At 49.6% G+C, this 15,376-nt stretch overlaps 1 protein-coding gene across 1 annotated transcript in view; it reads right to left on the reverse strand.

Moving 5' to 3' along the window:
- Positions 1 to 15,376, reverse strand: part of BCR (BCR, RhoGEF and GTPase activating protein) — a 126,449-nt gene that overhangs the window by 102,537 nt on the left and 8,536 nt on the right. The window lies entirely within an intron of this gene.

Below are 15,376 nucleotides of genomic sequence, written 5' to 3' on the forward strand. Positions count from 1 at the left end.
CAAAGCACCAACAGCTACCAAAGAACTGTCACATAGCCAGTGGCCTCAGGGATCTTCCTGAATTAGAGACTGGACCAGTGCGGCTGGCCGCAGGCTCAGGGCCTTTCCTATTTCCAGGAGCATCAAAGAACTGGAAGTTACGGTGGGACCCAGTTTAAGGCAGACATCTCCAAACGCAAACCTTAACTTCAGTTCTCACTTGTCTAGACAAAAACCCCAGATCACACTTTGGGTTTTGAGGTAGGCAAGATCCCACCAAACTCAGTCTTTTTATTACCTGATGGAACCACTTCGGTTGTCTTAGAAAAAGAACAAGGGCAAGAAAGAAGTCAAAGGAGAGTAGAAAATTAATTTTGAGACCAAGGGTAAACTGGAACAGTGTTTCCGGAAGGTCATTTGGCAGTTGATATCGAAGGTCTTAAAAACACCCACGACTCTGGGGAAATAAATCCGCTGACAGATACCCACCCTGAAGGAAGGAGTCAGGAATGAGAACAGAAACCCATATAAAAAGATGTTCAAAGAATGTAATGAATCCACTGAATGTACACTTAAAACAAAATGTGGTAAACATAAACAATGGAATATTACTCAGCCTTAAAAAGGAAGGAAATTCCGACACACACTACGCCATGGTTGAACCTTAAGGACATTAGGCTAAGTGAAATAAGACAGTAATACTGTGAGTCTGTTATATAGAGTACCTACGATAGTCAAATTCATGGAGACAGAAAGTAGAACGGTGGTTGCCAAGGGCTGTGGGGAGGGGGGCATAGGGGTTTATTGCTTACGAGAAGAGTTTCAGTTTTGCAAGCTGAAGAGTTTTGGAGATGGATGGTGGTAATGGCTGCACAATAATGTGAATGTACTTAATACCACTGAACTGTGTAAAAAAAATGGTTACAATAGTAAATTTTACTTTTACCCATAAAAATATGTATCATATTTGACTTGTATAAATATATATAATTTTCTTCAATAATGCAATATACCAAAAAACACTCATTTGTACACTTTAAATGGGTGAACTGCATGGTATGTGAATTGTATCTCAATAAAGATTTTTTTTTTAAAAAGATGCTCCCTAAAACATTATTATAACCAGCTACATATAGTAAACACTTTAAATGTCCAACAAAAGTCATTGAAATTAGATAAATAATAACTCTATTATACAGGTGGCCCTTAAAAAATATTTACTAAATATTTAATAAAACAAGAAAATGCTCCCATTAGTTAGCAAAAGCAGGACACAGCAAGATCTCAGCTACATAAAATAATTACAGATATGATTTCCTATAAAGTCAAGAAGAAAATAAAATCTTCCTGAACACTGAACAGTTGCCCTGAAGCTGTGAGTCATTCATCACCAACCACCCTTCCAGATTTGACCCAAAAGAAATCCACTCCCGCTTCTACAGGCCAGCTGTTCAAAACTCACAGCTAACGCACATGGATTCCCAGAGATGAAGGTGCCCAACCCCGACTGCAAAGGAAATTGCCCAAGGAGCTCTTCAAAAAAAAAATCTAGGTTCTCAGAAAGGAGGAAACCAAACAGTCACATGTGAAATGCCTAGGACGAGGCAGGGCCTCTGGGAGCCGGGAGCAGCTGACAGCCAGCAAGAAACCAGGGACTTCAGTCCTATAATCGCCAGGAACCGGGTTCTGCCAACAACCAGAATGGGTTTAGAAGGGGAGACAGAGCTCCAGATGGGAATGCAGCCCCAGTGGACACTCAGATTGCAGCCTTGGCAGACCCTGAGCAGAGGACCCAGCTGTGCCATGCCAAAGCTGCTGACCCGTGGAAACTGGGGGGGATTTTAAAACATAAACAAGAAAAATCTCACCAATCAGATTCTCCAGGAGTGATCAGCTGTGTGCATGTGCATAATTTTGTTTTTAACTATAGCAGAGGCTGTAGTCTACATGGGCAGCCAGGGCGGGGACCTGCTGCCTTCAATCTCTGCCAGGCCAAGTTCCCCCATTTCCCATAACCATCCTGCTGACAATCTTCAGGTTTAGCAACACTGAGCAGAGAAAAGCTATGTCCTCACAGAGCCTGGACACTTCCGTGGACATCAGGCAAGACTTGGGCTCCCAATGTCACGTGCTGCCTGCTGACGCATAGGCGGTCCCAGTCAGACAACCCCCAGACCTTTCCCCGTGGACCATAGCCCATTCTGGCCTTTTAAAAACCCCCGTAAAGCTTCAAAACAAAACAGCTGTGAAAGGAAACAGCGAAGGACAGTCCACGGGTCCTGATCCACTGCTCCTGGCTGGTCTGTGCACCCCAGAGCCTGAGCATGGGGCCAGTGTGGGTGTCTGAGCAAAGGAGTCCCCATGAGAAAGTCTCACCTTGGCCTTTGATGTCCAAGGTCTTATTAACAGTCATGCCCTGTCATGCTCCGTCTTAGAGTTGCATAAACATAAAGTGACCCTCCTCCCTCAGAAATGACTGATTAATTCATATACCTGAGAGAGCTCCATGTTTGGGGGCTGGGGAAAAAGGAGAGAAAAAGAAATATTCATTTTCCATTTTCCTCCCAGATGTATCCCCTGCACTCAACGGGTGACCAAGCAGGACACTCCAGTTCTGGCAGCCATGTCCCTGACTGTTGTACCCCAATAGCCGACCGTGACAGTTTTGCACCTGCGAATTAGGGAGCAGGCCCAGTGCAACACAGCACACACCCCCATTTCCTGAGCAGTTAGAACAAAATGCCTCTCCCAGACAGCCAGCGGGACGGGTCTCAGCTCATTAACCTTCCCAGACTTCCTTGCCAGAGTTTCCGGAAACCAACACTGCAGACGTAGCGGGGATAAATAAGCAAGCGCCGGGCTCACGGGGCTGGGAAGCCAGGAGATGACAAAGGCATGCTGGGACCAAGTCTCCCACACTTCCTCACACCCCCCTTTCTGGAGCCCTACACACCTCTTTCCAGAGCCTCGTACAGCCCTTTCTGGACCCTCGTTTACTCTTTCACAGAGGAGAGTCTGCTGCTGGGACTCACCCCGTTTACCGTTGGAGAAACACCACAGGAGAGGAAACCAGACATGTCAATCATTGTGACCCGGATTTTTCAGGCTAAACTCTAACGGCTCACCAGGTGCTTTGAGGAATGAGGGTCGACCCATCTGACTGCTACATGACAAGATGCCAGTCAACAGGGCCTCCCTACCCAGTGTCCATGAGGCCAAGTGCACAGTGGTCTCATCTCAGACCATTCATACAACTGCGCGGGCCCCAAAGCCAGGCTCCACACCTGCTACTCCATGACAGGGCTCGCACTGTGCTCCTCTCTACCCGCCATCTGCCTCCAGCTTCGGGGACTGCACTCGCAAGGCCACCTTCTCAGTCCCCTCGCCCGCCACCTCCCTCTGTGCTGGACAGAGCAGACCACCCCGTCCCCTCTCAGATCTTCTCTGGGGCCCCCACCCCAAGCCTCTGGAACCTGCTTTCTGGCCAAACTGCCGCTTTTGTCTCTTTCTCCTCCTGTCTCCCTTCTCACTCACCTCCTTACTGCCCGGACCCCCATGTCAACACTCTTAAAACACGATCTCATGCCCACCAGGCCCTTGTGACCAGACCCCTGCAAATTCACACCATCCCTGATCGCTATTCAGTAGTAACCTGGCCGCTCCTCTGCTGGGGCTGCCAAAAGACCCACCTCCACCTGGATCACCTCCCTGGAGTCCCACTGGGACCACCCTCTACCCCCCACCCCTGGACCCTGTCCCATCAGTCACCTTCTCAGCACTCAGTGTCCACGTCACTCTTCCAGCAGATGGGGACATGGCCCTGCCCCCAAGAACCCAGCAGGCCCACATGTGGACACTCAGGGAACACTCAGATCCCCAAACCCAAACTCCTGACCACACAAACACAGACAGAATTCCTGGCACGACTGTCCACGCACAGTGCTCCGGTTTCTCCTTCGCCCACTTGCAGCCTGGCCTCTTCCTTCTCTGCCAAAACGTCTTAGCGGTCACTTCCCTTTAGCCTCTCTGCAGCATAAACCCCCCGCTGCCTTTCCCACTTTGTCTCGGACTCCTCTTCTCCCGGGTGGCCCCCAAATCTGCAAGGCCCCCGGGTCTGCTCCGACCCTCCTCTCGCCACTCAACCCCTCCCCTGATCCATTCTCCTCTTCATTCCCAGCCGGGCCCTTTCTCCCAAAGGCCACTTCCTGCTGCCCACCCTGAGGCCCGCCGGCACAACCCTCACCACTCTGGGCTCACTGAACCTCACCTCTTTTCCCTTCCGTCAGCCCCTCCAACAGTCAGCTCACTCGTGCCGTCTCCATCCTCCCCCACCTCCTCCTGAGACAACTCCCGGTGGCCCAGCTCTCACCAGACTCTCTCACACACGACTGCCAAACGCACCTTCCTGGGGCAAAGGTCCAAAGGCAGCCTCTCCCTTGCTCCACAACCTTCAGTGGCTTCCTGTCGCCCTCCAAGAAAGCACACTGTCATCAGCCTGGCTTCTGGGTCCTAAACAGTACGACCCCAACCCTCCTATCCACCTTCACTTCCCCTGCTGCCCACATTTTACATCGATTCTCCTACCAAACAGATTCCACTATTTCCTGAGCATACTGAATACTTTCCAGCCCCTGAGCTCCTGCCCACTACAGACTCTCTGCGCCACCCCCACCCCAACCCTCTTCCCTGAATACATGCACACCCCACGGCTCTGCAGAGCCTCGAGATCTGCCCCACGTTACGGTAACTCGAGGTGCCTGCTCGTCCCTGTTCCCACCTTCGTCCGCAGGCTCTTTGCACCCCAGTTAAAGGCTAAGTCTGAACCATCTCCCCACCTCCTAGGACATCGGGAGGGACAAACCCTCCTGAAGAACAGATCTGTGTTTTCCCATCGACCCTGCCTCTTAAGAAACACTGAATACTTAACACAAATGACGACTACACTTAAAAATGGTTACGAGGATAAATTTTGTTACGTATAATCTTTCCACAATTAAAAAGAAAAAGAAAAAGAAAAAAAAAAACACTGACAACGAGGAAGAGAGGAGAAAGCACGGAGGCGGGTGAACCGGACCCTGGTGCTGCTGAAAGTGGCTGAGGAGCCAGGGGCTCCTGGCGCTCAACTTTCTATCTTCGTGGCAGTTTGAAGAAAGCAGCTTTCTTTAAAATGAAGAAGCACCTACCGAGTATGTTTCAGGTAACAATCTCATGCCCCAAACACAAAGGCGAGACAGTTTTAGCCATGTTCCTGAGCGAGAAGGCGGAAAGCTTTTAGACGTCAACAATCTTAAACGTGACATTTTCTGGTCTGAGGTCTAAGATTTGGCCAAAAACAAACACTGCTTTTGCACGTGCCAGCTCAGGCACACACCAGAGAGTGGACGTGCCGTGCTGAGCATCCCGCCTAAGACCACTCACAAGTCAGGTTACCAGGACGTCCAGCCAATAGGAAAACGGCTCTGAGCCCAGCAAAGCATCTCCTACAGCAACCTCTGCAAGGGCCAGAGAGGTGAACACCGGCACCGCGGGCCCAGCCTGTGTATCACCCACCCGCCTCCCAACTCATATCACAGCCGCTCGGCAAGGTCGGGGAGGGCCACAGGACAAGATAAGCCTATCGATTTAACTAGGAAGAAGTATAAACAAGCCTTGCAGGTGGCCTCAAGTCCTTCACCTAAAACCTCAAACAATGCAGCTCTGGGAGTCCCCGCTGCTCCTCCATGGGGACTCCTGTGAGGGAAGGTACTGTGTCAAATGCAGCATGTTACCCAAAGTGCTGTCCGCCCTTCTCCCTGGCGCAGAGGCCTCAGTCAGCTCAGCCTCCTGATGGCTTGCTGTCCAGCCACCACCTCGGCCTGGGCATTAAAAGGCTTGAGGAAGAAAACTGGAAGACCCGCTAAGTGAAACGAGCCCGACGCAAAAGGACAAGTACTGTAGGAGCCCACGTATACGAGGCATCTTGAGCAGACAGAAAGGAGAATGGTGGGTGCTGAGGGAATGCGGAGTGAGGAGTTATTGCTCAATGGGGACAGAGTTTCCGTTTGAGAAGATGAAAAAGTGATGGGCACAGATGGTGGTGATGGCTGTACAACACTGTGAATGTGCTTAATGCCACTGAACTGTACACTTAAAAATGGTTAACATGGTCTATTTTATGTTATGCATACTTTACCACAACACAGAAAAGAGGGGGCTGGGGGAAGACCACAGCCCAAGAGGTCCCCAGACAGAAGGGTCTGTCTCTAAACAAGCAGGTTCCTGATGGACAGGCCCGCGAGATACACCCACCAGGCTGAAGGCTGACGTAAGCTCAATCATCCTGGCCCCCTGCCCTGGTGAGCCCCTTGAACTCTTCTTGGCTGCCATTTACCTTCCAGCATCCTGCCCCAGGGTCCCTCCCTGATGAAGAAGAGGTTCCACCAGACTCTCCACACAGAGCCCTCTCAGGCCTCAAGGTCTTACCAGGACCCCCATGAGTCAGCAGAGAGCACTCAGGTAGTAATCTGAGCCCGACTGCAAGGTGCGAAAACACCCTCTGGAATACTATTTGGCCACAAAAAGGAATGAAGTCCTAATGCATGTCACAACACAGATGAACTCTGTGAACCTTACTCTAAGTGAAAGCCAGACGCCAAAGGCTGCATGCTATACGATTCCATTCACGCGAAATATCCAGAAAAGGCAAATCTACAGACACAGAAATTAGCACAGTGGGTGCTGGGGGCTGGGAAAGAGAGGGGGTTATGGCCGAAGGGAGTGGAGTTTCCCTTTGAGATAATGAAAATGTTCTAAAGTTAGACAGCAGTGGTTGCGTAACTCTGAATATGTTTAAAAAAAAAACCACTGAATTGGACACTTTAAACAAGTGAATTACATCTCCATAAAGCTTTTAAAAAACACCACCACCACTCAGGAACAAAGCTGTAAGTCGGCGACACCAGAGAATCACCTGTTCATCATCATTCCAGGCACCAGACAAAATGGGTACTACATTGGTCTCTAGGTCTCTGAGCAAAAGGTTTTCTGGAGCTCTCGAAAAGGGGGTAGGGAGAAAAAGAGACAAAACCACCGCCACCCCCAGGTTTGCTGCAGGTCCAGCTGTCCCAGCTCCTCAGGAAGTAGGAGTCAGGCACAGCATGGGGACAGCAGACAGCAGCAGCCACTGCTGCGGCTCAGAGCTGAAAAGCCCCGTTTTCCTCACAGCCACTCGGTCACCCCAAGTGTCCCCGAGGCTCCAAGAGTAACACTGAACAGCTCTTCCCCGTGCTCTGCAGCTCATGGAGGGGGCTGGCCCCTCGCCCACCCCGGGGTACCCCTCCCACCACAGCCATCCCAGCACCTAAGGGACACCCTGCCAGGTCCAAGCCCACCTCTCCAGTGTCCTCCCCTTACGGTATACAAGGCAACACCCTCCAGTCTGCAAAGTCCTTGGCAATCTGCAGACAGAGCTTGGATATGCCAAAGCCCATCTTCCTCCTTTGTTTCCTACTAAAATAAGAAAGTTTGTGGTTTTTACTTCCTCTTTTGAGGAGTCACAATCACTAAAAATGAGAACAAAAAGTTTTTAAGTGCTCCCTCTATAAACTTGGGCAGGGGTTGGGGAGTGGCTCTATGAGAAAAATCAAGAGGTCTTTCTCTTCCTCCAGCTCCTAGCGTCCAAGGCAACGAAAAGCCACCAGGCCAAGCAGTCCAGGAACACTGCAAGAAGACCCCATGTTACCCCACAGGGGGATGAGTGAGGCCCCAGCACAGTGTGTGATCCCAGGTTGCCTTGCCCAATAGAACTTCACACCAGGTGAAGTGGCTGGCTTTCACTTGGGGTCACAATGCAGAAAAATACACACTGTACCTTTAAGATGTAAGAATGCCTCTCAGCCCAGGAGGACACACTATGAAAGGTACAGAAGGGGATGAAGGCCACGGCAGACCCTTGGTCTCCCCTGGAGTTCATACTGGGCACTCTCGATGAACTGAGTGGGTGAAATAGCCTACATCTACTGAGTTATGCATTTTTCCTTTAAAGCCTCTTGCTAAGTGGTGTTGAATCAACCGACATTAGATGCCAGAGGGGGTGATTCCACAAGACCAAACCGGGGGCCGACCCCTGGCACCACCCACTCTGCACTCACACTCCCACTTCGCCTCTCAATGAGGGGTCGTCCCCTCCAGCCCATAGAATTAAGTCCCTGTGCAAGACCATACTTTGGCTCCTGGGTGAATCCAGATTGTCTATCTACAAAGTCTGCATTCTTTCCCTGAACCAGATTGACATGTTGCCTTTAGGTGGCTTCCAGAATGTTCAACTTGCTATATATGCAAGGTTACATGCATATAAGTCATATGCAGAAAATCTCTTTCTGCTCCACTGGCAAACTCGCTGACTTCAGCAGCATTTTTTAAAAAGGCAACAGTCAGGCATTTCAAGTGAAGTGAATCTTCAAAAGCTCTTTCCGAGCCAACAGAGGCACTTGAGTCGAGGGTCCCCCTGAGCTGTCAGTCTCAGGCTCTGCCGGGCTGGCTCCACTGTGGCTGGTGTGGCAGGTCTCTCCCACTTCTTCTGGTGTCCCTCTGCTGTCTCCTGGCCAGCTGGAGATGGCGCCTTCCTAGAGCTCCCTGGTCACTAACCTGCTCACTGGGACACACACCTGACACTCTATGCAAGAAGCCGGCCACCTCTGTCATATCTTCCCAGCCAGGCATTATCCCTGTGCACGTCCCAGAACCTGCTTACAGCAGAGCACTGACCCCTTCCCCCAAGCCCTTGCCTGCTGGATGGAAAAGGTGGATGGATGGGCAGTGTCCTTTCAACACACCTGTCCTCTTGGGCCCCTCGCACACAACTTGCTGGAGGAGTCTTAGCAAAGTGCCCCAGGAGGACGGCCGGAGAGTTAGGAAATCCCTTTCTCCAGGAGATTTGCAAAGTAAGAGAGAGAAACCAGCACCCTGGGGGGCTGACACCTTCATGGACCTGCCTAAAGGTCAGGACCGGGAGATTCTCACCACAGCGCTTCGGTTTACATCACCATCTCCCCACCAGACCAACAGTGACCTGCTGGGAGGCCTGTCTCCTGATACTTGGCACCGTTTCTGTCTGACACGCAGGTCTCCAAACGTGTTTGCAGAATGACTGATCGAGGACCCCTCCACCTCTGGTGGGGTCACTCTCATGGGATTGGCCTCATGCCACAATCTAAGGAGAGAGGCCAGCACCAGCCCCTCCGCCAACCGGCTGACCTGCGGCGGGTTATTTCAGACCTGTTTGTCTCACACACCCTCGGACCCAATCAGCTGACAGCATATAATTATGACAAAAATCTTGCTCCAGCCACTTCACAAGAACGTTCCGAGGGCACATGAAACAGTATCCACCAGTCATATTTACTCACAGGTGGGGGGTTGCAGTCTCCCCGCCCCAGACCCAGGCAGGCGCGTCTATGAACTCGACAGTCATGTCTCCCTTGGGCCCCAGCCACCACTCCTATCCACAGTCATTTTGCAAGGTCCCAGAGGTGAGCGCTAGAATACAAGACAGCTAATTAGCAGGCCCCAGTCTGAAGATTCGAGATGCTCTCTAAGGTTTAGCAGGGAGGCCCAAGCCTCAGCAAAGAAGGAAAAATAATCTCCAGATAATCTCCAAAGCCGACAAGCTTCCTTGCTGGGGCCCCTGCATCATTAGGCCCATGAAAATGCAATGCCAATTATTAGATGGGGTAATAGGGGGTTGGGCCGGAACAGAGAAGAGAATAGGCAAACAGAAGCTTCAAAGATGGGGTCTCATTCCATCTGTGACCCACGAACATAGCACCCAAGATGCAGATAGACCCACATGGACTCAGATCACCACCATCTCTTAGGTCACTGTTAAGGGCCTAGAGTGAGGCACGTCCTGTGGGACACCGAAGCAGGACAGACTCTGTCCTTGTCTTCAGGCTCTCACCACCCTGAAGAAGGAAGCCAGACAGACAGGATTAACCGGAAATAGCTGCAAACTTACAGCAAGGGAAAGATACACAGGGGAGATGCTAGGACATTACAAAGGTTTTGCTTTGTGTTGGTTTATAGAGGACAAGGCCCTTGGAGATAAGCCTTTGATAAATCCACAAATAAAGGCAAGAAAATTTCTAGGAAGATAGTGCCTGTCACATAGTATATGCTTAATAAACACCTCTGATTGATTGAATGGGGGAGAAGTGGTTGCTTTGGCAAAGGAAAGGTAGGTATAAACCAGGATGAAAAAGAAAGGTATGAAAAAAGTTGTCTTAATAATAACTTTAAAATTTAAAGAAAAAAAATTAAAGAATTGAAGGAAAAGGCCTTAGCGATGACGGAGTCATCAACCTTTAACTTTTCAGATGAGGAAAGAGACAGCACATGAAGCTTTAGGATGCAGCCCTCCTGACACCCAGTCACCATGAGGCTGCCTAACAGCACGTAACACTCTACTCAAATTCTTCTAAAACATAGCTGGTGAGGCCAGCGTAAGCACCCGCTCTCTCTGCCATGGCAGCCCTTTCCTCTGCTGCCCAACAAGGGGCTCAGAGTGTTATAGGCCGAACCGTGTTCCTCCCAAATTCATATGTTGAAGTCCTAACCTCCAGCATCTTAGAGTGACTGTATTTGAAGACGGGGCCTTTACAGAGGTGATAGTTAAAATGAGGTCGTTAGGGTGGGCCTTAATTTAATCTTGACTGGTGAGCTTACAAGACGAAATTTGGACACACCGAGACACCAGAAGTGTGCGTGCACAGAGGGACGACCGTGTGAAGATGCAGCAAGAAGACGGCCATCTGCGAGCCAAGGAGAGAGACCTCAGAGAACACCAACCCTACCAGCACTTTGATCTTGAATTTCCAGCCTCCAGAACTGTGAGAAAACACATTTCTGTTGTTTAAGCTGCCCAGTCTGTGTTATTTTGTGATGGCAGCCCTAGCAAACTAATATACTGGGCCAATTTAAAAACGTGGGCGTGAAAGCCGAGGAAATACCGCCATCCCTAACAGGTGTTTTCCTAAAGGGAACATACCTATTAAGGACCAGAGATGGGAATTAAGGAGAAGAATGCTGCCCCCAGCAACTTCAAAACCCTGCTAGGGTGAAGTAAGCCAGACACAGAACAAATTTATGATCCCATTTATATGAGGTACCTAGGATAAGCAAATTCATGGAGGCAGAGAGTGAAGTGGTGGTTGCCAGGGGTGGGGGAGAAGGTGAGTTATGTTGCTTAACGGGGACAGTTTCTGGTTGGAGTGACAAAAAAGTTCTGGAGCTGGACAGCGGTGATGGCTGCACAACAATGCGAACGTAGTTAATGCCACTGAATTACGCACTTAAAAATGCTTAAAATGGATATCGTCAATGTTATTGGAATAACTATGTATGGTGTTGGATACTAGACTTATTGGGGTGATTGCTTTCTAAGTTATATAAATGCCTAATCACTATGTTGTACATCTGAAACTAATATAATATTGTATGTTAACTGCAATTGAAAAATTTTAAACTGTAAAAAACCAAAAAGCACTAAAAAGCTTAAAATGATTCATTTCATTATATTTTACCACCATAATAAAAAAAAAAACACGTATCACATGTTGTACGACAGTTTAATTAAAATTACTATATTTTTTCAAAAGAAAAAAACCCTACATGAGCCTCAGGAATTGTATTCTGGTCGGCATCAAGAATCCCTGTGGGGTTCCTAGTTAACTTAATCTACCACCACCCCCTGAGCCTTGATCTAAAAAGCAGCCTGGGGGCGGGGAGGGAGGTAGGAAGGGGTAAAGGGGGTCAAATATGTGGTGACAGAAAGAAATCTAACTATGGGAGGTGAACGCAGTGTAAATAAATATATGCCTTACTGTTAAAGTGTACAGTGGAAACTTATTGGATTTCATTAACCAATGTCACCATAAATAAAAACATAAATAAAAATACAAACAAACAAACAAACAAATAAATAAAGCAGCCTCCGTCAAAACTCAGCCTATTGTTTAGCAACCTGAAAACACTGGCAGATGCCCATCCATGCTCCGTGTGGAGCCCTCTCAGACAGGGGCAAGCTGTCCTCTCCTAGGTGGGTCCCAGCACATGGCTCTCCCGGAATCTCTGTCCTGGTGAGGGCAGCGGTCACATACACAGGTCTTCTGGGCCACAGGACTCCCAGCCCAGCGGGGGCTGGGGGATGCATGGCTACCAGAGCAACCAGTGAGGCAAAAGGCAGCAATGGGGATGGCACGTTCCCTTGGACCCACGCAAATCAACAGCACTCTCAGCTCCTTCTTTAGTGAAAGGTTCTGGAATGCTTCGCTGTTTCCAAAACAAGAAAGTCATCCTTCCTGAGCCAGAGAACCCTAGTAAAATTGGATCTAGACTCCGTTTCCACCCTGTTGATGACTTAAGTGCTCTCAGGACTCCACCCAGTTCTGTCCACTCTGCCTCTGTTGTGGAATGGAGCCTGTGCTCGATTTAGAGGTGACTAAAAGGCTCTGATCTAAAGAGATGACGATGGGGCCAGCACAAGGCCTAAATGACCTTTCGCTGCCCCATAGTTACTCACTCTAACTGGTCACTGGTCCATTCAATCATCCGAGGGAAAAACAAAGCAGTGATCATTCTGGCAACAACACGTCACCAGAACCCAAAGGGCAAATTAAGCTGCTTAATAAATGTGAAAATACAGGGCAGCAACTCACTTGAGAGTCCACGAAGAAACAGGAGATCTGGGGTCACATCTCAAGACTAACACTTAGAAAAGGGCTGAGGGGCACACAAGCTTGTGTGTTCAGATCAAGAATTCCTCAGACTGAAAGAAGAAAGGTCCTTGGGTCTGCTGGCCTTCTCTTTCATGAAAAGGCTTACTGAAGTCCTCCAAAAAGGAAGTTAAAAGAACAGGGAAAGATTTAGCTGATCAGATGCTTCTCAAAGACCAGCTCACCTTCCCATCTTCCCAGTCCAACACCACGGCTGTGAAAAACAGGAAGTGATCTTCGAGTATGAGCTGTGTGCCCAGCTCTGACCAAGGCTCCATGGCAGATCCGGATAAACCAGGGATCCCTGCCTTCAAAAATTACAGTCTGTACTACCCCGTGAATGAACCTTGGGGAAATTATGCTAAGTGAAACAAGCCAGACACAGAGGGACAAATACTGTATGATTCCACTTATACAAGGTACCAAGAATAGTCAAATTATAGAAACAGAAAGTAGAATGGTGGTTGCCAGGGCTGAGGGTGGGGAAATGGGGAGCTGTTGTTCAATGGGTATAGAATTTCAGTTTTGCAAGATGAAGAGCGTCTGGAGGTGGATGGTGGTGATGGTTGCACAACAGTTTGAATGTACTTAATTCCATTGAACTGTATACTTAAAAATGGCTAAAATGGGTTAAGATGGATTTTTGTTATGTATATTTTACCACACACACACACACACAAGCACACAGTCTAGAGTGGCAGAAGGCAGACAAAGGTGCCCCTGAGCCTTTGCTCCCAGTGCTCCTGGAGATAGATGGCCCCCCGACCCTCTGCTGCTAGACGTGTGCTGATGGCAAGGTCCCCCCCCCAGAGCGGTTTACGGAAGCTTCCCTGATCTCGCTCCCTCTGAACACATAAATGATGTGTGTGTTCTTCTCTCCCATTAACTTATAAGCTCCCAAATGGCCAGGACCACACTCTCAGCTTCTACAGAGACCACACAGTACAAAGGGAGGGGCTTGCACACAGCAGGGCTCACAGCTGACATTGACCCACCCCCTGGACGAATGCATTCCAGCTTTTCAGGGCAGGGTGGGTCGGTGGGAAGAATACCCTAAGGCCTCTACATTCTAGAAGGAACAGGTCTGCATTCCCACAGGAGCCCAGAATCCCAGGTCTGTCACTTCCTGGCTGTGTCTTTACCTATAGATGGGCAGCCTCTCCATGGGGTGATATAGGAACCCATGAGGGGCCCTGCACGGAGCCCGCTGTCATCATTCATGGTACACGGTAGCGAGTGGTCATTTTGGCTCCTTCTCTCAAAAACCAGAGGCCTTCAACTCAGACACATGAGAACCCACTCATCCAAAGGGATTCTAAAGCCACTAGGTCCAGGCCCCCATGTCTGCTGCTGCAAAGAATTAAGGGGACTGCTCCTCCCTCCCCACACTGTGGTTTTCCTCACTGTCCCTTTTTTAGGCCAGCAGGCTTCCCCTGGCTGACTAAAGAACATCAGCAAACAGTCCAGACAGAGACAGATGGCCGAGCCAGCGCGGGATCCCTCCTTCCCTGCCAGCCGCAACCCTCAGAGGAGCGTGCTGGGTGCAGAGTTTAAAGGCTCCCAGAGCTAAAACAACCAGGGGTTTAAAAACCTAATAGGCGAGAGAATGTGGGACCTTGAGGACATTCAGAGAAGGATCTGGAAAGTCCTAAGAGTGGAGTCCAAGTTGTAAAATTAACTCTTCAGCCATTTACTGAGAACCTACCTACCCTGACACACGGAGCCAGAGTCTCAAGTCCATAGCTGTACGAGAGGGGGGCTAGAGAAGCTGATGAGCACAGGGGAGAGGGCTCGTAGGAAGGCCCACTGAAACGCTTCTCATCCGTGCAAACCCCACTTTCTGGAAACTCAGAAATCCCCCTCAGCAAGAGAACATCATTTCAGAATGCAGGTCTGAAATTTTCTTCTTTATTATATTGTTCTGACCACGATGCTCAGGGCCAGTTCAGGCTGGCTTGCTTGGCCGACAGCTGACCAGACAAGGCTGGTGCCCAGTGACCACAGGGCAATCCTCCAGACCCCAGACGAGCTGATGTGCCTGCAAAGCAGGCATCTAAATGCTACAGCCTTACACCCCCCAGGAAGGACTTAGAGGACACAGCTGGGCCAGGCCGCAAGTCCGAGCAGCACGCTGCGGCCACCCCCAGCTGCAAATGGAAAATCGCCACAACCACCCCAGCTGCAAATGGAAAATCATCAACTAGATGTACCTAAAACAAACAAGACAGAGCGATGATCACAAAAAGGCCAATCAGAGAGCCAAAAATAGCCTCACTTGTTTCAAGAGGATTCTGACAAACGAAACACAAACAACTCCATCAGCAGAAAAAGAAAAATCAATGAAGTGGAAAACCAGATCAGCCCAACAGGGACCAGGACTCCAAGAGACATCCTGACAGCCTCGCACCCGCCCTCCCACTCCACCCAAATGCCACATTCTCTCACCCACCTTCTCCTTATCCCAATCACAAACTGGGTGTGGACCTCAAAATCCAATCCCATCACCCTAGTGACAATGGTATCTGTACACAGCCCAGAAGTTATGTACACAACCCCACAGGTTTAATCTCAGGGCCAGGGTCAGACCATGGATTGGGAGCCCAAAGCAAGCACCTGTCCTTGGGAGGAGGAAGAGTCAGGAATGCAAT

Source organism: Pteropus alecto, unplaced genomic scaffold, assembly GCF_000325575.1.
Source record: "Pteropus alecto unplaced genomic scaffold, ASM32557v1 scaffold113, whole genome shotgun sequence".
Lineage (NCBI taxonomy): Eukaryota > Metazoa > Chordata > Mammalia > Chiroptera > Pteropodidae > Pteropus > Pteropus alecto.